This window comes from Maniola hyperantus, chromosome 18 (genome assembly GCF_902806685.2).
Source record: "Maniola hyperantus chromosome 18, iAphHyp1.2, whole genome shotgun sequence".
NCBI lineage: Eukaryota > Metazoa > Arthropoda > Insecta > Lepidoptera > Nymphalidae > Maniola > Maniola hyperantus.
The window spans coordinates 329,766-357,048 of NC_048553.1; the positions used below are offsets into that span (position 1 = coordinate 329,766).

At 38.7% G+C, this 27,283-nt stretch overlaps 1 protein-coding gene across 1 annotated transcript in view; it reads left to right on the forward strand.

Moving 5' to 3' along the window:
• Positions 1-27,283, forward strand: part of LOC117990435 (paired box protein Pax-1-like) — a 49,998-nt gene that overhangs the window by 8,289 nt on the left and 14,426 nt on the right. The window lies entirely within an intron of this gene.

Below are 27,283 nucleotides of genomic sequence, written 5' to 3' on the forward strand. Positions count from 1 at the left end.
GAATCTTGAAGTCAAAGGGCCTACAATAGGTATGTTTAATACGATTAGTTTAACAACGAATTTAGGTATAAATCGGTGACTGTAATTTGATACTTAGCAGCTGTGGTCATAAACCACATATTTTAATAACGACATAAAGCTTTACCTCAAGTGCCATAAGGATTATATTTCGAGGGTGGTGAAAAAATCTAAGTAGCTCTTTGTCCAAACATCGGCTCCGCAAACAAACTAATTGACAGGATATTTTGTAACATTATTCGTTGTTTGAACTTCTGCTTAGCTTTCTGGCGGTACTTCTATTTTTTTGAATTCTACTAATTTCTCAGACGCCACTACAATTTCGGCATTTGACTATTATTCGGTACTAGATGATGGCCCGCGACTTCGTCCGCGTGGACTTAAGTTTTTTAATAATCCCGTGGGAACTCGTTGATTTTCCGGGATAAAAAGTAACCTATGTCCTTCCCCGGGATGTAAGTTACTTCTGTACCAAATTTCATCAAAATCGGTTAAACCGTTGGGCCGTGAAAAGCTAGCAGACAGACAGACAGACACACTTTCGCATTTATAATATTAGTACCTATGGATTTTAGAATGTGAAAATACTTTTATTTTTTCACATACACACAAAAACGTTTTAATTTTTTTTGTGATGTAACCACAAGTTGCTGTGCGCGAGTCTGCTTCGCACTTGGCTGGCTTTTTTTAGATTTTCATTCTGTGAAATAGTCGGTTTTCGATATAACACAATTTCAAAACAAGTCTCTAGTTAGTACTTAGCAGCTACAATACCTAGATATCTACTCTAAGAAATATTTTATAGGAATCCCGACATTCCACAGCGAATGCCTCAATAGCTCAACAGGTAAAGGAGTGGACTGAAAACCGAAAAAGGTCGACGGTTCAAACCCCGCCCGTTGCACTATTGTCGTACCTACTCCTAGCACAAGTTATACTTATAGTTGGAGAGGAAAGGGCAATATTAGTCGTTTAACATGGCTAATATTCTTTAAAAAAAATGAGTAGCATGTCTTTAAGTATAGAGCGTACATAAGTTACGTACCCCCTTTGTTCATAAGACTTAAAAACAAACAAAGCATCAGAAGAAAAGCGGCTCCGTTTGTTTTAGCGAGTAGCGCCATCAACTACACGGCATGTCACTTGCGGCCGCCGCTCGCTTTGCGTTTGCTTTTCCATAGAGCGTGCGGTGGCGGCTACCGAAAGTCGACACCGAATTATCGACTAACATACAGCGCACTTTTCACCACACTACGTGACGAAAACAAAGTCTTGGTACGTTTTTTTTTAATAGAGATAGCGAGAGAACGAGCAGGTAACCCACATGATGTTTAGTGATTACAGCCGCCCATGAACATTTGCAGCACCAGAGGAACTGTCGATGCGCTGCCGGTCTTTCAGGAATTTGTTGGTCCACCCCGTAAATAACCCCATGTTGTAAACCAGTGGGAACACTGCCGATGGGAGTTGATTCCACAGTTTGCATGTGCGAGGAAAGACTGGCACAACGGACGGTCGAAGTGCACCAGACACCCAGGTGAGGTGGTGAGGATGAAATTGCTTACGGTACGAGTAACTTTGCATTTTTGGAAGGTTTTGGTCTGCAAATAGCTCCTGATATACCTAACCGATCAAGTGCGAATCAGACTCGTAACATCGTAACTGGTTCCACTACCTCCCATGGCCCCACCAACCTTGCTGTTATATATGGGCCGAAACGTGGGAGGGCGCCCGTTCGGTGCTTGCTCTTGGCGTTTCCCGGGGCGCCTTCTTGACTCCTTACAAATTTTTTTCTATCTGCTTCCTTCTCTATCAAGTCACTCTCCCCATTCTGGGGCAGACGTCCCAGATACGGAAGATTCCCGTCGCCGTTCGTGATGTCTCCTGTTACCCATATACCTATCCTCTCCTGTTATTGCGTATATATGGTCTTCGCTCTCGATCCCCTGCCCTGCGCTCGTCGCGTCCTCCTCGTCCTACTCGCTTCCTTTCTCCTAGTCTTCCTCCTCCGTCGTTGCCGCTGCACTTCAGAGCAGCTCCTCCTTCTGTGCCATGCGTGCGCGAACTCCCGCAGTCCTCGGAAGTTCGTATCGTAAGGGGTCTGTACCATCGAATAAGGGATGATTAATTATGATGTAATGTTTGTAATCCGTGCCTCGTTCGCACCTCGTACGTGACACGGCCCGCGCCGGCCAAGTGTTGGCATAAAGACATAACATTATGACTTTTTAAATTTATTTAATTTGCATTGCCGCCATATTGAGTTTCGCCCTCTTGCATTTTTTCATTATTTGTTGACACACACTCTGAAGATTTCAACTCTATAGGTATATAGGTATACCTAACGGTTCATGAAAGCGCGCTAGCAGATAGACGGACGGACGGACAGACGAACGGACAACGCGGCCTTAATAAGGGAAACGCTGGTATAGTCGTCAGTGTACCGATACCCGTCAGATTGTAAAAAATGGTCAGCTATTAATTTCTCGCAAAAACTAAATGAAAACTTTTTATGGCAACATATTTGTGATAGTATTTTCCATAAATTAGTATAACAACATTTAGTCCAAACCATAATAGAGTTGGAGAAAAACGTATTCAAAGTTAGCATTTTCAAAATTTGTGTTTTTTGCCAGGTTTAGTTACTCAATCGTAGTCCTACATGCTAGTATTCGAAGAAAGTTTTGAAACATCTGTTGGCCACTGTGGTAAATCTGATTATTTTATACAACAGTCAAGTTAATTTTCTAACGAAATAATCTATAAAACTGTGTTACTTTTATTATTATTTTTGATTTAACGCATGTGACATCTATTGGTACTTTGAAATCCCTACTTGACCCAATACTCGTCAAAATTCATACTATTTTGACGGTTACTGGGACACACTAGAAAAATGAACGTAATACCGACACTGTTCAATTTTAAACCTTATTGCAACGTGATAAGAGTTTCAGTTGCGGTACACAGACAGTGACAGTTTTGGACAGTTAATCTGTACTTGAATTGACCTTTAAATTGAAGATGCAATGTTTTTATTTTTAAACCTGACTACGACGAAGTTAAAGTTTTATAATTATGCAATGTTTGCAATGCAATCTTCAACAGCCACACAGATACGGGAATATATATTTGACCAAGCGAAGTGAGGTCTCTGAGTCTACTTGAGTGAAATGGCACTTGTCCGTCTGTCCATCAGAGCCTTATAACTTCTGAATTACTGAACGTAATTACTTCAAATTTAAACGTAAAATGGAAACTGACGGCCTTCAGACGAATATTGCATACAAAAATATAAAAGCTTTATTTCAGCGGGGCTCTCATATGAAATAGGGAGTTTTAAAGTGGCGATTGAATTCGATGCTATATGTCAAAAACGGCGACATATTAGAAACTGAAACTTGTGTATAATTTCAGTTATATCGTGTACTTGAACAACAAAAATTAAAATCAGATATATGTTATAAAGAAACGAAATTATTTCATTTTTAATGGGCATCAGTATTTTTAACATAACTTTACAATAATCTTAATATATTATATGGCACTGTTATGGGATAATAGAGTTATGGGATACCACGAGTTCTTAGTTCGGAGAGGACCACCGACCACTAGTTTATATATACCTAGCTACCTAACATCCTCATGATCAATCCATTGCTCACTACAGAGCACGGGACTCCTCTCAGAATGAGAAGGGTTTTGGCCATAGTCTGCCACACTGGCCAAGTGTAGATTGGCAGACTTCACAAACCTTTGAAAACATTATGAAGAATTCTTAGGTGTGCCTGTTTCCTCACGATGTTTTCCTTCACCGTTAAAGCAAGTGATTTAATGATTTTAAGCTTATTTCGTGGTTTAACGACATATTATTATGTAGATAACGGCTACATTCCACGATTATTTTGTTAATTTTATTTGTCGATATCTCGACCCAATTGCACGATCTTTGCAATTGGGTCTGGGCGATGGAGAGACTCTGAGCTTTTTTATGAAGTTCATAGTTAGCAATCATGTCTCGGAACCATATGTCAACAGGTATATATACCTACTCGTCTACAATGTCGAGTGCAGAGCTCTTAATGATTACTGGGTGGGGCAGGAAATGAGCCTTAGTCATGATTTCTGTCTTACTCATGTCCATTTCTAGGCCCACCTGTTCTGAAGCTCTGCTGTCATTGAGCATTGCATTAAGGTCTTCCAGAGTCTCTGCAATAATAACTATACATTGTCATAGGCAAATAAAAGGTGAGTGATGTACTCGCTATTAGTGTTAATGCCAAGTCCGTTCCAATCCTGAAGCTTAAAACAGTCTTCTAAACCAGCGGTAAAGAGCTTCGGGGGAGCTTCCTTCCCTGGTCCTCAATGCGGACTAACATCGTGGCGGTTTTCGTACAAGCACTTCAGCACTTGAATATGCCAGTTGTCGATTTGGCACCTCTATGGCGATCTCAATACAGCCTATGTTTCCAAGGAATCGAAGGCTTTTTCATAATCCAAAAACGTTAAACAAAGTGGCCGATTATATTCTTCAGTCTTCTATATAACTTGCCGCAGCGTGTGGATGTGATCCAGGTCCTGAAGCCTTTTCGGTATTTTTTGCTATCGCATTGAGTGGAGTTTCAAATGAAAGAGCGAGAAAATTTGGGGTTCATAAATATAAATATTAAAATATAACAAGCAACAGAAAAACAATTTTAAAAAGATGCCTATTTGACTAGTAGTCATCATCCCTATTTGAACAATAGGTATCTAAAAACAACTTGAACAATATAGTAGGTAATGCTACCTAATACTCGTAGGTGGACCCCCCACTACGTGGACGGACGATATCATTCATTTGGATTCAAGTGGCGCAAGACGTGTGGAAGTCCCTACAAAAGACTTATGTCCAGCAGTGGACGTCTATCGGTTGATGATGATGATATATCATAGACAACGTAAACGGCCAAGGACGAGGCGCGGATTTCCCGCCATGGCTTGAAAGCCCAGAATCCAATAGTTTTCCATTTAAAACGACTAGTTAAATTTATATTTTAAACATTTTCTCAGCTCGAGTAGGGTTGTAAAAAAAATCACAACTTGAAAATGAAATTAAAATAAACCTTATGTCTAAGGCAATAGAGTTTAAATTATTGGTAAAAATTGACGAGTTCTGGGACGCATTGACGATAATTAGGACAAATCTGACGGATACTGGTACAAATCACTCATTTTTGTATTTTCTAATTATTTAATAACATTAATGAAACTTATTAATTCCAAAATTATATTTAATAAATACATTATAATATCTGCTTTCTTGTCATGTAATTTGTTTTGTTCTAAATTAAATAACAGCGACGTGGCAAAGCTGCAAAGTCAGCTAAATTGAGAAACCGACGAGTATTGGGACATTTCCCTTAAATAGGGTCCCGTCTCGTTGGTACCTTATACCTACCGACGGCTACAGAACCCTATAAAAACTCAACGCGATCTTGGTCAAGCGCACACTTCACGTTATCATACTTATTTTTTTTAATGCTGCGATTTTTTTTCATTTTGCAATATGATCATTGCTAGGATTATGTAATACATAACAAGGTTATCCTTACAATAATATATGTCAAGTATTGCAAATAAACGCAATATAATGTCATGGCTAGTTAGTGGCTTGCAAGCCATAAAGATATAAAAGCACTGCTTACCTTGCTATTTTCAATTCATCATGATCAACCCATCGCTGGCTCACTGCAGAGCACGGGTCTCCTCTCAGAGTGAGAAGGGTTTGGCCATAGTCTACCACGCTGGCCATGTGCGTATTAGTAGACTTCACACACCTTTGAGAACATTATGGAGAACTCTCATAGGCATGCAGGTCTACTCGCGATGTTTTCCTTCACAGTTAAAGCAAGTGATATTTAATTACTTAAAACGCACATAACTCCGAAAGGTTAGAGGTGCGTGCCCGGGATCGAACCCCAGACCTCCGCTTAGAAGGCGGACGTCCTATCACAGCTTACAATTTTCAATCACTCAGTCTCAACTCTGCCAGTCAATAAGTTATAGGTAGGTTCCTATTGTCTACTCAGGTTTCAAACCACGGCATGATTATTGACAGACTTATAATGAGTCTATGCGGCATATTAGAGGAACCTACCTACTATCGATACATTCATGACGTGACGAGCAGGTGGGTCACCTGATGTTAAGTGATTACCGCCGCCCATGAACATTTGCAGCACCAGATGGAACTGTTGATGCGTTGCCGGCCTTTCAGGAATTTTTTAGTCCGCCCCTTGAATAGCCCCATGTTGTAATCTAGTGTGGTTTTGACGCGTTTATTTGAGAATTTTACAAGGTAGTATGCCTCCACTATCGGGATTCGGCAAATGATTCGAGTTCGGGCAAATTTTACGATAGTTCGGCATTCACCAAATCAACTAGCTACGGGACATGTTGAATGTTTCGCGGAAAGCATTCGGGTTAGCGCGAATGTGCAATGCGATTACCTAGTAGGTACCTACTTATTAGTAGAATTATTAGGGAAACAAAACAAAGTCGATAGGTATCTAAATTGTGTCTAAAACTATTGCCAGCTTGACAGGTAGCTTAGTAGAGTACTTAGAAACGTGCCTACTATGCGCAGTCGGTTAGTGGAGTGGAGTGTAGTGGAGTGGGACGTGTGTGTGTTTGTTTGCGCACGCATTAGCCGCGCGCCGCGCGCCGAGTCAACATCGGTAATGGCGACAAACAATGTGCGGCTACTGACTGACTGTCAACGGAGGATGCCTATATGTCGTTCACTCGACTTTGCTTCATTCAGATTTCAGACTAAGTATACTGACTACGCAACCACGGCTCTAAAAGTACGTGCTATCTCACTCATAATTCGCGCGTACAAAACACGGTACGGAAACTCAAACAACCAATAGAGGACTGACGCTGATTGGCCGAGATATTTTCGCGCCATTCAAAAATTAGATTTCTGCGCAGGTACATCCGGGTACCTTATAAAAGTGGTAGAACAGTACGCGGCCGAAAGTAATGTACATCGGCCTTTAGAATGACATTTCGGCTTTGTAGAGCTTTGTATCTACCTATCACTCATACCTATAGGTATGACGTTTTGTCGGTCTCAACGACAGAGAAAGTGCTCTCTCTAGAAATTTGCTATCTCCTTCTAAAGGTCGATGTACATTACTTTCGACCGTGTACTGTACTATAATGTCATTTTTTTTTTTTGAAAACTTTGTAACACCCACACACCATAATCCCCCAAACTTTACAAATGAGAAATTGTAAAAATCCAAAATATTTTGGTACGGAATGCTCGGTATGAGAGAGGTTAGGGCGCGTCCAGCTGTGCAGTTATAATAGTCTGCAGTGTGGTGTGCGGATGTCTAAGAATAGCGCCACTAATCAAATCGCTGGCTACCCTGTAAACGTGCCACGAGCGAACGAATTGACGGGCGGGAATTGAAAGCCTTGTAGTTTTCAAGGGATGTGAAATGAGTGTCAGAAGTCAGAACACGTATACCCGGTCAAGCTAAGTTTGCACCTCGCGTCGATTAAAAATTAAAAAAAAATTAAAAATCAACAAGTGGCAGACAATAATTTGTAGTACGTGTGTCAGTGACAAAGATGCAAACATCACGTATTTTTGTCTGCCACTTGTTGAGTTTTTGATTTTTTTTAATTTTAATTGACGCGAGGTGCAAACTTAAGCTTGACCGGGTTATATGTCAGGGTTCCGTAGCGAGTAGTTATTAGGTACTAGCTGATTCACGAGACTTCGTTCGCGTGGTTTTTTTTTAAAGGAGAATGGGCACTTTTGTATGAGTTGCGTCCCCAGAGTGTATCAAGTTGTGATGTATGTCATTTCAAAGGTCATGATAATAGCTTCATTTAATTGTATGACACCAACAATGAGTTGCGTGCAGGGAAAGAAAAGCATTTAATTTCATTAATCCAGTGAAAGTCTGAATAAAATAAAAATATCTTTTGTTCAATTAAACTCTTACAAGTACTTTTGAATCGTCATATGCATCCAAGTATGCATCTACCACTGGCTCGGAATGCCTTTCCCACCGAGAAGAATCAGCAAGAAACTCGGCGATTGCTCTTTTAAAGATTTGATATACAATGTTATGCCATAATTAGGTTTTAGAAATCATGATTTTCCGGGATAAATGTGTTAATCCAGCCTATGTTATCCAAAAGCATCTGTTATAATCTAAAACTACTTATTAACCGAGTCCAAAAAAGGAGGTTATGTAAAACATATTTCCCAACCATAAAACTAAATTTAAAGTAATCTTTTCTTCGGTATGTCTCTTTGATTATTATTTGGTAAAACATATTTATATGCGTATACCTAATATTAGCACGTGTATAATAATGATAACAGAAATAACACCAGATAACAATTAGAATTAGAATAACAAAACCGGTCAAGTGCGAGTCGGACTGGCACACAAAGGGTTCTGTTATCTGTAGGCTGTATACCATCGTACAACATAGAATAACACGATGTACTTTTTATTTTATTTTAATTTGCATGGCGGCCATTTTGAAACTCGCCATCTCGGTTTTTTATTAGCAACCTAGGACCTTTTGTTGTTATAGCGGTAATAGAAATATACACACTATAAAAATTTCAACTCTACCTACTTATTGGGTACGGTCGTAGGTCCATGATAGACAGACGGACGGGCGGACAGCGGAGGCTTAGTAACACGGTCCCGTTGGCACCCTTCGCACAGAGGAGGCGTACGGAACCCTAAAAATCGAAGGTCAAGTCAATAAGTTGAAGGCTTGCCAGAATTGTTTGATTTAGGTTCCACGTGTACTGATTTAGATTTATAGTACAACTACATACCTAGTTCCTCAATACACCTATTCACAACTAGCGACCCGCCCCGGCTTCGCACGGGACATTTTGAACAAACAGCGACAAAGGTAGGTGAGGTGTCAAAGGCTTAATTTAATTATTTATTTTTCAAAAAATGTATAGAATAGAATAGAATAGAATTTATTTTATTCAAGTAGACTTATTAGGTACAAGTGCTTTTGAATCGTTAGCTACGTAGTTTAATTTACCACTGGTTCGGAATGCCGTTCCTACCGAGAAGAACCAGCAAGAAACTCGGTAGGTACAACATTGTGTCTATCCGAAAATCAAACAGTAGATAGATAGATAATTTCGACAACCTCCCTGGCGCGGAGGTAAGTAAGCACTGTGGTTAGGAATTTTATAATTTCTAAATCTTCTGCTCTGTGCCCTGTTTATCAAACGTTACAAGTCTTGTATTACAAGCGTTTCTCTTGTAAATTTGAGCATTTTTACAAGAATGCGTTTATCAAAACTACACTTGTAAACTACAAGCTACGAGTAATATCACTTGTAATACAAGTGTTTTTCACACTTGTATTTGTGGTTTTGTTCATCAAAAATGCCTTTATAGCTTGTAGCTTGTAACTTGTAACGAAAAAGTTGGAGAGCCTCTGTTGACTCTTAATTTATTTTACAAGTTGTATGCAAGTATGATATTGTATAAAAGAATAATTAAATTATCTAGTACCTAGTAGTAAATAGGTAAAATAACTATAAAATAATTCAAAGGTGTAATTTTATTAAACTTATCCATGTTGCTCTTCTTAAATTTGACCAAAACGTGTCTCATGTACATACGAGTATGCTGGCATAATCTTTTTCGGCAGATACAAGTCCAAGCGACTGACATAGCAATAGTATTTCTTTCCACTCTGCTATTTTTTGGTCTTTAGATAATTTATCAGTAAATGCGCCAAATAAAATATCTTTTTTGTCACGAATTACTTAATTGAAGAATAATTGTAACTTTCGCATCAGATTTTGCCATTTTTTGCGATGTAATTCGAATAGCGAAAATTTTTAAAGTCTATCTATTTTTCCAAATTTTAAGTCTAACCTTAATTCATGAAAAATAATGTATAGTATAGGTACTTCCAGTTGGTGTAGGTACCGAAATAGAATAAATAAAAGTAGGTAGGTAAATAAAATAAGAAGCAATAGGTTTTGCAAATAGGTTATTTAACACAAAATTAAATAATTTGAAAAAAGTTTTATTTTTAACAATAACTTGACTATACTAGCGGCACGCTATGATGGCCGGTTTGACACATTACAATAGTGATGTGGAATGTCAATTTATTCTCGAACAAAAAACAATTAAGTTTTGTTTTTGTACCTGATTAAATAGGTTTAATAAAACAAAAATGTATATGTTTATTTAATTTATTTGAACGAACTGAATATTTGAACGAAAATGAATATACATACTTTATATGCACACAAGAAACATATGAATACAAAAGATACCGAAAAAGGTGCCACAAAAGGCCATAATTAATCAGATTCGTCCATACTACTATTTTCACTGTCGTCACTGCTATCATCACATACATTAATAATTATATGTTCGTTTTCTATAATATTATCTATTTTCACATCTCTTTCATAATCTTCCCTTATTAATTTAACAGTTCTATTCACAACCTTTTCCCAGTCTCCTTTAGTCACATGTTCACAAGCTTCTTCTAATAATTTTAGCATTTTTTTTGTGGTAAATGGGGGTTCTGTATTGTGTCTTGCAGCATATCCCTTAATTTGAGCCCACACCAACTCAATCGCATTATACTCACAATGGTAAGGCGGTAACCGTATAACTCTGTGCCCATGTTCTAATGCTATTTCGTCAATGACGTATCGGATCTTGGTTGGTTTGTTTTCTTTTAAAAGACGTACTAATTCCGCTTTTAACATATTCATGTTTGCATCTACGCCATTTTTACGAAGCCATGCGACGATATCAGCTTTCTTTTGGGATTGGGCAGGTGGCTTGTCAATTTGCATCGAGTGGTATGGGGCGTTGTCCATAATTATAATAGATGGTTCAGGGAGGCTACACAACATTGAGGTAAACCATTCAGTAAACTTTTCTCCATTCATGTCTTCATGATAGTCTCCAGTGGTTTTTGACGCAAAAGCCATGAGAGAACCTTCGACAAACCCGTTGATGGTTCCGGCGTGACAAATTATAAGTCGCGATCCTTTTCCTACAGGAACTTTGGAAGTAGATGCTGCTGTGTCATCGTTCCAAGAACGGCCTACAGTATGGTTAGCATTAAGCCATGTTTCATCCAAGAACACAACATTTTGCCAATTTTTGATTTCTTTCACTTGCCGTAAAAAAGTATACCTTGCCATCGCTATATCAAATCTTTCCATCAATATTTTGCGTTTGTTACATTTTTTGTATCGAAATCCAATGGTCTTCAAAATCTTCGTTAAAGAACTTTCCCCACCGAAGAATAATCCAGCTTCCTTCAGTGAATGCACCAACTTTTTTCTTGTTGGATACTCCTTCTGTAAATAGTAGCCGTAAACATGTCTTCGGATAGCATCGGCATCAAAGCTATCGATGCCTACGACTGGTTTTGCTCGTTTTCTCTTTTTTGGTGTGTGAAGTTTATTTTCTTCTGTGCCAGTCTCGCCATATTTTTTTTTAGTTATCCGTCTAACAGTTCGTTGTCCAATATTAAGCGCATCAGCTACGCGTTCAACCACTGACGTTATAGGTAAAATTGGCCCTCCATTTTGAGCTTCACGATCGAAATAGTTACGAAGGCGTATTAGGAACTCACGTGTCTGACTATTTAGAACAGTTCTCTGCGTACGTTCGGTCATATCGACGAAATCCACAACAAAGGGCTTGAACAGAGTCCAAATTAACGAGCAAGGGTCAACAGTAATGCAGTATCAATATTTGAAATCCAAAGCCAGGTCAAAACTATATCACAATCGCATTGCACTGACAGTTTATACTTTTCGAAGCAACGTCAATTCGAAACTGCTTTGTTTTGCATTGAGCATTGACGCGAGTTTGCCGGAGGTAGTAGTTGTGCTAGCCAGCGATCCTATGTGACGATCGTATTAGATTCCATTTTTAAAAATTTATTGATATTTTTTTGCGATTTCAGAGGTTTGTCCACATAGTGAAAATTGTTCATATTCACAAGTACATTCACCCCTTAAATGGTGCAAACTGATTTTTCTACACTTGTATACATTTAAGAAATCAATTTAATAAATAAATTTTGAGTCCTAAACCTAAAACTACATTCGATAAAATTTATGAATCTCTGCACATCACTATCGTCAATAAAGTAATACAATTATTTCCTTCAAAGTCGTTATCAATTAATACGGAACTTCATGAGCGGACAAACGTCAAACCGGCCATCATAGCGTGCCGCTAGTTTAGTTATGGTACCGTAATTTCTATTTTATCGACATTTTATTACGGTTGAAAAATTATTTTGCAATTTAGCAAAAATAAAGTGTATAAATTAAAAATACAAGTTCTACAAGTCTTGTAAAATCCTACAAGTCTTGTGAAATTATTTGATAAACATAATTTACAAGAGTTTGTAAAAAAGTTCTTGTAACTTGTAACTTGTGAGCTTGTAGACTTGTAATGTTTGATAAACAGGGCACTGGTCTTCGGCTTCGGCCCTGGCTAGTTACCATCCTACCGGCAAAACCATGCCACCAAGCGATTTAGTGTTCCGGTACGATGCTGTGTAGAAATCAAAGGGTTTAATAAAAACTGCCATACCCCTTCCAGGTTAGCCCGCTTCCATCATCACTTTCCACCAGGTGAGATTGAAGTAAAAAAAAATAGTATCGAGGTCTAACTACCAAGACATGTCACAGAGGGTAAAATATTGTGATCTTCAATGCCCTTCCTCGTGGCCCTCTTGACAAATGACGCGGAACGTCCACAGTGTCAGGTGGTGGCGCGAGAGGCGCAATACGTCACCCCCAGCTGCCCTCATTAACCCCCATAGCGGTGTCTGTCGGTATGCGCCGTCGTAACTCATAGCGCGCTAATTATCGAGACCCGCCTGACGTAAGCCACGTGCCACCATGGAACTGGAATACCTATAAGTCGATTTTTTTCTTTTTTTTTTAAAGAATATTAGCCAATGCTAACCATGACTAATATTCCCCTTTCCCCTTCAACTAAGCGTAAAGCTTGTGCTAGGAGTAGGTATGACAATAGTGCAACGGGTGGGGTTTGAAACGCCGACCTTTCGGAATTCAGTCCGCTCCTCAACCATTGAACTATTGAGACTCAAAATGACAATCGGGGAGGGAACGCTCTGCACACCCGCACAACCCCCGTGCTAATCCGGTGCGGGCCAGCGCGGGTGACGTGCGGGTGTGCGGTGCGTCTCCCCGCATCATACCGCGATTAAGTGGGCTCAGTTCGATGCTTTCTTCATACAAACGTAGGAGGGTAATTACTCCATTATTTGATATTGTATGCTCAAAACTAAGTATTATATCGATTAATCTCGTCATTATCTAGGTTTATTGATATATGAAACACTGAAAAAAATATTGATTTTAAAGTTAATAGCCTCAAAAGATTCCTATTTCTACACTAAATTTATGACAACTTTGGATGTAAATAAATAAGATTAGGGGTATGAAAATTCTAAAGAAATTTAAAATTAGACATAGTTTATTTATTCATTAGTTGAAATAACTATACTTTGCAAACATAAACTCAGTAGTTTTTTCTCAAAAATACTTTTCCTAAACCCTTGATTTCAGTGAAAATCATCGTGCCTCTCACCTTTCTCATACAATGTCAAGTGAAAAGCAAACAGGTTCGGTCGAGTGTACTGCGTCACCTTAACATCTCAACCTGTCGTGGACTATAGGTATCATCATCATCATCATCAACCGATAGACGTCCACTGCTGGACATAGGTCTCTTGTAGGGACTTCCATACGCCACGGTCTTGCGCCGCCCGAATCCAGCGGCTCCCTGCGACTCGTCTATGTCGTCCGTCCATCTAGTGGGGGGGTCTTCCAACGCATCTTCCGGTGCGAGGTCGCCATTCCAGCACCTTGGGACCCAAACGTCTATGTGCGCTGCCCATTGCCACTTCAGCTTGGCAACCCGTTGAGCTATGTCGGTTACTCTAGTTCTCCTACGGATTTCCTCATTTCTGACTATAGGTATACCGACTCTAAATGGTAAGTGGTCATACAATCCTCGCGTGGTGACAATGGAAGCATCTCGTCAAGTGGGCACTGGGCACTGGGCACTGGGCAGTCGCCAGTCGGTAGCTGTTTGCTTAGCGGGCCGTTTGGCGGCGGCTTCTCCACGTGTGTGGCCGGCCCTTAACCTTGGCCAAACGATTGCCTGCCTTGCGCCCAAACCATAGAGATTCACTCTAATTACCTTAAAGATAGAGCGGCTATTGCCAGTTTGTTTTCTTTTCTTTCAAAAAGAGAAGCTATCCACTGGGTGCCAAAATTGTCAAATCAATTATCATCATCATCATCATGATCAACCCATCGCCGGCTCACTACAGAGAACGGGTCTCCTCTCAGAGAGAGGGTTTGGCCATAGTCTACCACGCTGGCCACGTGCGGATTGGTAGACTTCACACAACTTTGAGAACATTATGGAGAACTCTCCGGCAGCAGGTTTCCTAAATCAATTATAGTCCGTACAACAAGACTTCTCACGCGCCATTTTAAATCTATGGGTCAACTGTCATGTCAAAAGTATATGGTTCACCTTTAAAAGCTAATGCGAAGTCTATAGAATCACCTTAATAAAGGCTAAAATTGTACTTTTGACATTAAATTTGAAACATAAACTTAAAATGGCGCGGGAGAAGTCAAAAGATATCGAAATACCGTATGCTCGACTCCACCATATATCTAAGTCTATTAATTATAGTAGGTATACTTTACTAAATTATATATATTCGCCGCATCCGCAATTAGCCAGCGTGGTGTACTGTGGCCAAGCCATTCTTATTCTGAGGTACATAACTGAGGACGGGTGTCCTCGTCCTCAGTTATGTACCGGCGATGATCTTGATAAATTTGAAAGTTTGGATGTATGTTACTCCTTCTTTCTCTTGTTGTTTGGATGACTGAACCGATTTGGCAGTGGAATGGAAAAAGCTTATACCTACCCTGAATCTGAATCGATATCGAAGAAATCCCTTCGGATTTTCAAAACCCAAAATCCACGCGGATTAATAAATCGCGGATATCATCTAGTAAGTATTTACATAATTTTAGTAGACGATCCTCGCGATTTCACTCACGTAGTTTTCAAAAACATGTCAATTGGCTCTTTTCTTTGACTCGTAATAATAATATTCTTTGCTTTATCCTATCTTCGGCTAATACAACGTAATCTTTGGTTTACACAAACAGAGGCCAATGCTACGAAGAGGCTACGCTACGAGCATTATAGTTGTTATTTTAAGCTCTATGGAGTTAATAAAAGAATGTGTGATGCAAATGTGCTTCAAGTGCTCGTAAATGTCAATGAATTATAACTTCCCTTGACCAGGATTTCATATTTAGTATTTGGATAATAATTACCTAGGTATCTATTAAAAAAAATCAAAATCTATTTATTTGATGAAATAGGTATATGTAAGGTGTTGGTACAATTTTTATGTCACTCTATTTCATGCCTATGTGAGGGGTACAAATTTTAGCCTAACTATACAATTACGTCGACATAAGTTGCGCTAACAATCAACTATATTATTATAATTATTATAACATCTAATCTATAAGCTAACATTAGTTTTAAATTAATTTTAACAATTACTTTAATATTTACATACTTTAATCTTTGCTTACACTAATTTTAACCATTTTGTTGTTTAAAAGAAGAAGAAGCGCCGGAACAACCAGCTCTTAGCTTTAAGTTGTGATGTGTGGCATAATTTGTATTAATAAACGTCTTTTTCTTTTCTAAAATGTTTATCATTTATGTATTCTGTAACACAGTAGTAATTTTTTTGTTTCAGTATCATTATTACAACTTTTTGTTTGGTTTTATTAGGTAGGTATATAGGCTACCTCTTTATAAAATGTAAGCACTTGAAATTGTCAATACATTTGATTGAAATTCTGATTTTAAAAATAAACGTTTTTCTTTCTTCTTTTCTTTGAGTTGAGAGAATTTCAATCTCAGAATAATGACTGTTAGAAGTCGCCCTATTTTGACTGTGATTTCAATCCTTTATTCCGTTTGTAAAATGAAACCGGAAGCTGCAAATGTTGGCCAAAAATGAACAGAAAATCCCCGAGAGCCGTAAACTGGCTCGTAACTCTATAGTGGGTGTCGGAGCGGAGCGGAGCGGTGGCGGGGTGGCGCGGCGATAACACTAACGAGCTCAGACTTGATTTCATTTGTAATGTACTCAACCAATTACGAAATATGAACATAATACACGACCTACATTAGGTGGTAGGTATACCTATACATTTTTAGGGTTCCGTAACTCAAAAGGAAAAACGGAACCCTTATAGGATTACTTTGTCGTCTTATAGGGTTCCTTTTTTCCTTTTGAGGTACGGAACCCTAAAAAAAACAAAAACATAATATTCAAAAAAATTTTACAAAAAAAATAAAAACCGACTTCGATACACAAACACTAAAAATTGAAAAATAATTTAATTTATTACCGAATATATTATGTATACAAGAGTTAATATAGTTCCATAATAATACTTTTTGGTGCCGGTGCCAATTAGCTTTAGCTGCGCGAATCGTCTAGACTTCATATTTTTATGAGACTCCATAATGGCACCTCATTGGCACCGACCCCAAAAAATATTATTATGGAACTATATTAACTCTTGTATACATAATATATTCGGTAATAAATTAAATTATTTTTCAATTTTTAGTGTTTGTGTATCGAAGTCGGTTTTTATTTTTTTTGTAAAAAAAAATTATTTCACAATTTTTAGTGGCCCCATGGAATTATGCTATGACTGGTTAAAAATCTGTTTACTAAGTACTGTTTACTAAGCTATTACACTGATCGCGAGCAATTTACTCTTATCCGTTGAGGAGTTCCAGTATCTATCTTCGAAGATGTTCATCAGATCTTCACCAAATTTAAATGGGACCAACTTTGAACTATACCCTTTCAAACAAAAAAAGAATTTTCAAAATCGGTCCAGGCGTCTTCGAGTAATCGGGGAACATACATAAAAAATAAAAAAAAAAGATTCCGACGAATTGAGAACCTCCTCCTTTTTTTGAAGTCGGTTTAAAATGAATGTCGTCTTATTACAAAATTGTCACATCTATTCTATGACAAAAGTGTACCTACTCGTAAATTATAAAATTTAGTAGTGTCATAAGTTTTTGTCATAACATCGAAATATTTATATTTCACGGTCTTTGATGATTTGGTTCTTTTGTTCAAGAATTTATTTTAAGTGATGCCAATTAATATTTTTGTCGACAAGTGTTTACTGTCGTAAATATGAGATGCGATGACAGGCAAAAATAATAATTATGTCTGCCATTCTTGTGGTTATCACATTTCAGACTGAAAGAACGGTGGATTGCTGAAAAAAGGCGTTTAAAATTAAATTGGTGTGATAGCCTAGTGTTTGGGACGTCCGCCTTCTAATCGGAGGTCGGGGGTTCGATCCCGGGCACGCATCTCTAACTTTTCGGAGTTATGCGGGTCTTAAGTAATTAAATATCACTTGCTTTGACGGTGAAGGAAAACATCGTGAGGAAACCCGCATGCCTGAGAGTTCTCCATAAAAAGGTGAAAAGGTTCTCAAAGGTGTGTGAAGTCTACAAATCCGCACATGGCCAGCGTGGTAGACTATGGCCAAACCCTTCCACACACCGAGTGGAGACCCGTGCTCTGTAGTGAGCCGGCGATACTCAGGAAGTCGGGGTTTCGATCCCGGGCACGCACCTCTTACTTTTCGGAGTTTTATTTTGATAAACTAATACTGTAGCTGGCAAGAAAAATACCTATCACCACTCATACCTATCTATGTGACGTTTTGTCGATCTCAACGACAGAGATATTGCTCTACGAAATCGCTATCTCTTTCTTAACGTCGATGTACAATATTTCTTGCCGGGTACTCTCTATATACTCATCTAGCGGCCAGTATTTTGATTTAGGTACAGATGGGCAAACGTGAAAATCTAAAAGTACTATCAATTTAACTGGAATGGAATCTTAAGTCACACGAGATCAATATGTTAAATGATCTAGATATAATTTAAATATTTCTCTATGAGATATCATAGAGAAATGTTCGGTAATCTTTATCTAAGGAGAAAAACCTAATAAAAGGAACTAAATGTTAAACGCATGGAAATTATTGACGAGGCGAGGCAAGACTGATAGACGACGGAACGACTACCAATGTACCAATGTACCAATGTACCAATGTACCAATGTACCAATGTGGCACATCCACACCGATATCTGTCATGTAGGGATGGGACAGTTTTATCGATGATTTTTGCTCTCTATTTCTATTTGAATTTTTACAATTTAATACATTTATTTTCGATTCAAGCTTGTGTAAGCTCTTACGAACGTCAATATGTACAAAATAGCTAAGAATGTACAAGCCTAATTTCAGCTCAATCGGTCCAGTGGTTTGAGCTGTGCGTTGATAGATCAGTCAGTCAGTCAAACTGAAACGTTATATTTTTATAATTAATTTTTATAGTGTTTTACCTACACTTCAAGTGGTTGAAACATTATGTTTTCCTAATCAATCTGGATAATTTAATTACAACAACATCAACATTGTTGTTTAGCTTAAAAGGTTATTGCATTTAAAACGAGGTAATCAGTGCTGTGAAAGGATGACCGTGTGTAAAACTGTAAAGTACTATGCGTACAAAATGAATTCTCACACGCCATTTTAACTTTATGTGCCAAAGGTGGCTAATTCCGTTGTACACAAACTCTAAACTAAACAAAAATGGCACGTCTAAATCTATTGCTATCCCTTTCATAACGTTGCTTGCGGAAAAGGATAGCACTAGATTTAGACCTGTTAATTTTGTTTAGTTTAGAGATTGTGTACAAGAGAATCGGCCCCAATTGTCATGTCATTTAAGTCTTTATTTTAAAGGTGAACTGTACTTTTAACATGAGAGAAGAGTCATTTTGTACGGGTTATATGAAATTTCAGATAATTTTTTATCGATATTTGATGACCGATGACACAGCACTACAAACATTAAATCGACTCTTTGAATCGGTTTCTTTTAGTCTTAACTAATTGGTTTTGGAGCGAGACGCCGCTATCGGGAAAGCTTCGCGTGGGACAAGGGCAGCAACTCAAGGCGGGAAATATCTTTCTTTGCGCGTAATTTACGACGCTCCTTTGACGACTCGCCGTTGACAGTTACTAGTGTTTTCGGCGAATGTGACGATCGTGTTGATATAAAACACACTAGATACACAGTCCCTTAAAAATCTAACTCCAAGGGTCTGATTTTAGGGTTCCGTAGTCTGTACCTCAAAAGAAAAAAGGAACCCATATAGGATCACTTAGTTATCTGACTATCTGTCCGTCTGTCTATCTGTCCATCTGGCTGTCTGCTTGTCGTGTCTGTCAAGAAAACATATAGGGTACTTTCAGTTACCTAGAATCATGAAATTTGGCAGCTAGAGTTCTTATAGCACAAGTAAAGGGAAAAATCCGGAAACCGTGAATTTCTGGTTACACCCCAAAAAAGAAGAGTCCGACTCGCACTTGGCTCGTTTTTATTACCCATCGAGTCACACTGCAACCTTTCGATTCATTAGAATTCCCAACAAGTCACTGAGACAACTGAGTGTGACACGATAGGAAGAAAAATGGAGTCACTTTTGTTAAGTTACTTGAGTGGGGATGACTGAACAGATCATGAAATAACCAATTACAGTACGTGGCTGGAAATATTGTACATCGACTTTTAGAAAGAGATAGTGGTTTTGTAGAGCGTTGTCTCTATCATTGAGACCAATAAAACGTCACATATAGGTATGAGTGAGAAACAACGCTCTACAAAGCCGAAATCTCATTCTAAAGGTCGATGTACAATATTTCTTGCCGGCTACTGTATCTCGCATTTGTACTTGACTTGAAATGAAATGAAATGAAATGAAAATCTTTTTTATTCGTATAAACTTTTACAAGTGCTTACGAATAGTCGGATGCATCTACCACTGGTTCGGAATGCCTTTCCTGCCGAGAAGAACCAGCAAGAAACTCGGCGGTTGCTCTTTTCAAATATTTGATATACTTTCAGTATGTATGTGTTGGTTTTAAATATAAGTAAGTATATCAATGAGCGATCATTAATTCGTGGGACTGCACAAGTTTCAAGCGGTTTCATATCGCGTCAAATATATAGCCCGCCGCGTTTGGGACATCGGAGTTCGGGCAAGAACAAAGGCGGCAATGGATCATTAACGATCCAGTTCCTGAAATTATAATTAATCTTCAGTTTATTCTTTATACTACAGCTATATATTTGTTGTGGAATTCTTTTCAACTTTAAATTGGAAATGAAACGTGTGAACATAAAATAGGTTTTTGATGATACGCGTGTAAATTGTACTAAATTAACGCTAGCGGTTTTATCTATTACTTTATTTTGAAAAAAGGTGGTTTGTTTTGTTATGAAAATGACCGATTTTATTGCTAGAAATAAATCTTATCGGATGTGGACGTAGACGTTTGAATTCGACCTTGCATTGGTTGAAAAAGTAAGTGATTCAGGTTTTTTTGCCTTTTGATAAGAATGTGACTGATTCTGTTTTTTTTATTTTTTTCTTCATTTTAGGTTCCCTACCTCATAATGAAAAATGGGTCAAGTGCGAGTTAGACTCCGCACCGAAGGTTCCGTACTACAGTCGTTGACCTTGAATCATGAAATTTGGCAGGTAGGTAGGTCTTATAGCACAAGTAAAGCAATAAATTTGAAGAAAACTGTGGATTTATGGGTACATCACACAAAAAATTAAAATGTTTTAATGAACAAGTATTTTTAACTTTCAAAGTATAAGTAGGTACGATTATTACTATACCAAGTGGGGGGTATCATATGAAAGGTACCTGTAAATTCTAAAATTGAATTAAATGAATTTATTTGTACGCATAATAGTTTTTGATTTATCGTGCAAAATGACGAAAAAAATACGACTGTAGTACGCCCTCGGTGCGCGAGTCTGACTCGCACTTGGCCGGTTTTCTACCAAAGTAACTACTTTAAACAGTAATTAATTAATAACCCACAATATTAGAGTCGGTAACGATAGACTCTTCAATGATGTATATTCAGAAGTGTGAAATATAACCCACGAGATCAGTTCAAAGCTCATGGTAGTATCTGGGTCGCCGGGAACGCCTCTTTCCGTCCGCTTTTGGTCTGTAAGCTCACAGATAAAAAACCTCATTAAATCATCATCATCATCATGATCAACCCATCGCCAGCCCATTACCTACTGAGCACGGGAAGAGTTTAGGCCGTAGTCTGCCACGCTAACCTTTGACAACATTACCGGATCTATCTCCTGGGATTTGGTTTAGATTAGGAAGACACGTCTTATTTAAACAACATTAATCACACTTTAATAAAATTATAACAATAGATACGTGTTCACATCACCGTAGGACCAGCAGGCGTGGAGAGAGATTGACAGTTAATGTCTAAACTAACTGACATAATGTTATAGATTGTCTGTTGGTGTTGCCAACACCTATACTATAGTCCGCGACAGGTTGAGAATGAGATGGCAATCGGGGTAAGAGGCGGGGGGGACGCCCCACACACCCGAACGTCACCCGCGCTCGCCCGCATCGGGTTAGCGCGGGAGCTGTGCGGGGCCTTCCCTCCCCGATTGCAATTTCAACCTGTCGCGTACTTACTTACTCAACGGTTTAAAATTAAAGCCATTCTGTGCCACAGGGAAATTGTGAAATGGATAGCATTGGTCGTTTAGTTTTTATTTATTTATTTATTTATTCAGATACAAGATAGCCCTTGACTGCAATCTCACTTGGTGGTAAGTGATGATGCAGTCTAAGATGATAGCGGGCTAACCTGGAAGGGGTATGGCAACTTTTTACTAAACCCATACCCCTTTGGTTTCTATTCTACACGGCATCGTACCGGAACGCTAAATCGCTTGGCGACACGGCTTTGCCGGTAGGGTGGTAACTAGCCACGGCCGAAGCCTCCCACCAGACCAAACCAGAAATTTAGAAATTATAAAATTCCAAACCCCTGCCAGGAATCGAACCCGGGACCTCCCACTATTAAGACCACAGCGCTCACCACTGCGCCAGGGAGGTCGTCAGTTTAGTCCTTTCCTCCCGTCCTGTTGGATTGTCGTCCCATTGATTAATTTATGAGAGGGACACGTAAAGTTAAAATGGCGCGTGAGGAGTTAAATACGCGTTATAATATATTATGCTCGATCCAGTTCCATTTTCGGCGATAGATCTTAAAGGTCTTGGCCGGGGTTGTTTATGGCAAAATCTTATAGTAAGTATGTTTATACCTATTAGCTATTATTGTTACATGTTAAGTGACCTCCGGCGAAGATGCGTTTGATGTTGGAGAGAGTTGTAAGCTTCACGGAACTTGCGCACGCGCACGTGGCGAGGGCGGGCGGGCCGCCCAACCCACCCGTAACACTCACTCCTGACTTGAAATACTTGCGGTTGCTGTTAGCGTTTTACAATTTACTTTATTGGCAACTAGATGATGCCCACGACTTCGTCTGCGTGGATTTAGCCATGGGAACTCTTTGATTTTGCGGGATAAAAAGTAGCCTATGTCCATCCCCGGGATCCAAGCTATCTCTGTACCAAATTTTGTCAAAATCGGTTGAACGGATAGGCCGTGAAAGGCTAGCAGACAGACAGACAGACACACTTTCGCATTTATAATAAAAGTATATTAGTATTAGTATATTAGTAGGTATTAGTATTAGTATGGATGGATGTTTGAAAATACTTTTTGTATTTTAATTTTTAAGACATAAGTTTTTATAATCCCGTACACAAAGGGTGCCAACGGGTCCCTATTTTGCCTTTGCTGTCCGTCTATCCGTTCGTCTGTCTGTCAGCGGGTGGTATCTCGTGAACCGTCATAGGTAGAGAGTTGTCACAGTATGTGTATTTCTATTGCCGTTATAACAACAAATAATAAAAATTTCAAAATGGCCGCCCTGAAAATTTTAGAAAATTAAAGTTTGTGTTATTTATATTTGTACGCTGGTAGGTACAGAACCTTCGTATGCGAGTCCGATTCGCATTTAACCAGTTATCTTTTTCAGCAAATGTCGACTTATGAGAGTTATGAGAATTGATATAAAAACGAAAGCGCCGGCGTTAGTCAAAAGCTCCGAACAGGGGCAGAGGGCGGGGCGGCGTTTGCGCGTGACCACATGTGGACTAGTGGTGTCAAATACTGTTAAACTTACATAATATAATATTAATAATTGTTATTAAAATTTATTGATAAATAAACACGTTAAAAATATAACACTGACTAAAAAAAAAAAAAAAAAAAACACGATACCTACCCCACTTGATTTCATCTTACTTTGAAAATTGAAAACACTACTTTCATGAACACATTTAAATTTATTTTTGGTGATGTAACCAAACGAGTCGCACGGAGCCGCTGGATTCAGGCGCCGCAAGACCGTGGCGTGGAAGTCACTTCAAGAGACTTATGTCCAGCAGTGGACGTCTATCGGTTGATGATGATGATGATGATGATGATGATGACGTGACCAGAAATTACGGTTTTCAAATTTTCCTCCTTGCGTGTGCTATAAAACCTAGGTAGGTACCTACCTACCTGATAAATTCATGATTCAAGGTCCACGGGAAGTACCCTGTAGGTTTCTTGACAGACAGACAAATAGACAGCCAGACAGACAGACGGACGGACGGACGCACAGATAGACGGACGGATGGATGCACGGATGGACGGACGCACAGACAGACAGACGGACGGCCGGACGGACAGACAACGAAGTGAGCAAAATAAACTACACCATCAAATTACCCGAAAAAATAAACTAGCAAAAAGTCTATGAACGCGCACTATCGTTAATCGAACAGTATCGTTAATAAACAGAAATAACAAAAATTTCGACTATTGTATTATTTATGTATCAAATCAAAGCATCAACAAAAATAACAACATAATTATTTAACTTATTTATTAACACTTCGTAGGTATTCGATGGGAACAACAAAATCATTTGATATGTTAAATTTATCATCATATCGATGTGGTCCTATTTAACATTAGTTGACTTGCTATTTTAACCATATTCAATGCATCGGTATTTTTAGCGCATGACGTAATCGGTCGCAATCGGTAGGTATAATGTCGTCCACGCGCGTTTTGGACCGCGCGCCCGCTTCGAAATTTAATTTCCTGGAATCTTCGCGCTACCTACTTAAGTACCTACTGCAGCTACTTAGAACGTAGGTATAGGTCCTAACTATAATAATATGTATTTTTTGATTTAATAATATTTTTTTATTTAAAATAGTTAAGTTTTAGTATCGCAGTTAATCAACAAACTTTAATATGTGTTAAATTAACAGGTTAATAAATAAATTGGTCACCTCTAATGTGGACATGCGCAAATGCTAGACTCTCTAACTACGTATAAAACCGGCCAAGTGCGAGTCAGACTCGCGCACCGAGGGTTCTGTATTACAGTCGTATTTTTTTATAAAAATAAAATAAAAATCTGTTCATAATGATTATGATAATGACAATACCTCACTTGGTACCTATAGTTATCTAACTTTGAAAATTGAAAATACTGATATTTGTTCATGAACGCAATTTTTTTTTGTGTGATGTAACCACAAATTCACAGTTTTCAGATTTTTCCCTTGATGCCAGCTATAAGATTTACCTACCTGTCAAATTTCATGATTCCAGATCAACGTGAAGTACCCTGTAGGTTTCTTGACAGACACGACAGACAGACATACAGACAGACAGACAACGAAGTGATACCATAAGGGTTCCTTTTTCCTTTTGAGGTACGGAACCCTAAAAAAGTAAAACTAATAAAATAATTCAAACTCATTTAAACTCGATTTTCTCAGTCTTCTCGGAGCGCCACAAATCATAATTCCTATAAAGTCGCGGACACATGCTGAAGTGACGTCAGACGTCAGACGTCAGGCCGGCCCTCTGTCACCCGACACCCACCTTTGAAGTGACATTGTGGGTGACTTTACACTCTTTTGTGAAGGTTCACCGAAACCAAACTCCTATTTTATAGACTTTGTTAGGGGTCATTTTTCAATCGGCTTTTAGAGAGGCAGACTGATTTGCTATAACGAGTAACGACCTGTGAAATTCTTGTTAAAATATATCGTTTGAATGGAAATAGTGCCTACTTACATAAAGCCAAATAGGGTATTGGAATGTAGTGCCTAATAAAATGAATGATTTTTTGTATAGCGGTAGTTTATGGTGCTAGAATCCATTATTAATTAAAGAGAATAATTAAAAAAAAAAACCATGATTTTTATTTATTTTTAACATGAACGTCATGCTATACGAAAGGTAAATAATGACGTCACAATCCATAAACGACAATTTTACACACGACAAGAGTAAAGTTTAAAAAATACATTTAATAATAATAATAATAATAGCCTTTATTTCCCAATAAGTAAATTTAACAAAACACTTAAGTACACTTTTCTTAAACATAGTTAATACTTAATTCTATTTCATTCGATATGCTTAACTAAGTAAGTAATTCAATCAACTTTTCACATTTTAACATACATAACTACATAATAATAATATGTTGTGATATAGCAATACAATAGGTACCTATATTATATTATATAGGTATAAAAATACATTTAAGTCCGAAAAATTGGGAACAAAGTTAAGCCAGCAAGGCAGGAAACCCTGACCTGACCCGGACCCTGGAAAAACTTAAACTTAATAAATAAGCATAGTTTTAAAACGAAAGATACTTATTTAAACGTTTTAAGTTAGACGAAGACACCCAATAAGTTAATGCTGACGCTGACAATCCTAAACACGTCGGGCAATGAATTAACTCGTGGAAGTTTATTTGAGACACGTGACATCGCGCGTCGCAGACAAGTTACACGCGACAACAAGACAACACTGCGAGATAAGACACGACACTGTGGGTGCGCCGACTAATTTGCACCTCGGTGATGTATTATACCTACCCGCTGTTGTTTTGTTGTTAGGTATATCCGATCAAGTGCGCGTCAGAAAAAGCATAAGGTAGGGTTGCCTCGTTGGTTTAGTGGTTAGTATATTCGACTCGGGTTACAAGGTCCTGGGTTCGATTCTCGGGTGAGGCTAAAAGTTGATGTTGAAAGCCCCCTCTTACGTACCTATTGGATTATTCCTGTTAGACTGCGTCTAAAGCGGGTTGCCATTGACATAGGAGTGTGGACACCGATGTTCTTTGGAACATAGCGCCGCATCTAATTGAACATTTATATCGCTGGCAATTGCCCATTGCCACAGATATTAGGGATCTTCGTACAAAACGTCGAGGCTTCGACGTCACTGGCAGGCGTCAAATGTTAGTACCTACATTTGACGCAGGGTAGCCCTATTTTTCTTTGATTTTACGTTACCATAGCCTAATATTTGACATATCGTCGATTCAGGGTCAAACTGAGAGCTTCCTCACTCAAGTTCACTCTGCCACTGCCATTATACACTATTTCAGCCTCTAAATACTGCTACAAGAATATTGACTCGAACTTCTGACAAGAACATGGAGAATAACGTGTTCAAAAGCTTCGGAAAGCTGACGTCTATTTTGGATCCACGTCTCATGAATGACGATCCAGCAACAAAACAACAAGATACAAATGTTGCTGCCGAGTGGGAGCGACGACTAATTTGCAACTCGCTGATGTATTGCCCGACTGTTGTTTTGTTGTCTTGTTGTTTGTCGAAGAACGGTCGAGTAATTAGGCAAATGTATGAAAAATTATATAGATATTATCTTTATGTATGCTACGTTTTACGCACTTTCTAATCTCTAGAGAACCCTTCTCAATCTCAGAGAAGATAACCTTTAGAACGCGACAGGTTTAAATGGTAATCGGGACCCTTATTTTGTAGGACATTCCTTTTAGTCTTCGATCTTACCATCTATCTATTCATCCACCCATCAGCCTTTATGCGTCCACTGCTGGACATAGCCTATTCTAAGAACGCACCTCCTCCGTTATACCCTGGCCCTCCGCCTTCCTCATCCACCCGCTTTCTACCATCTTCAGGTCATTAGTCCAGCGGGCTGCAGGCCGTCCTAACGGGTGCGCGGCCTCCACTCCATACAGTTACAGACAATG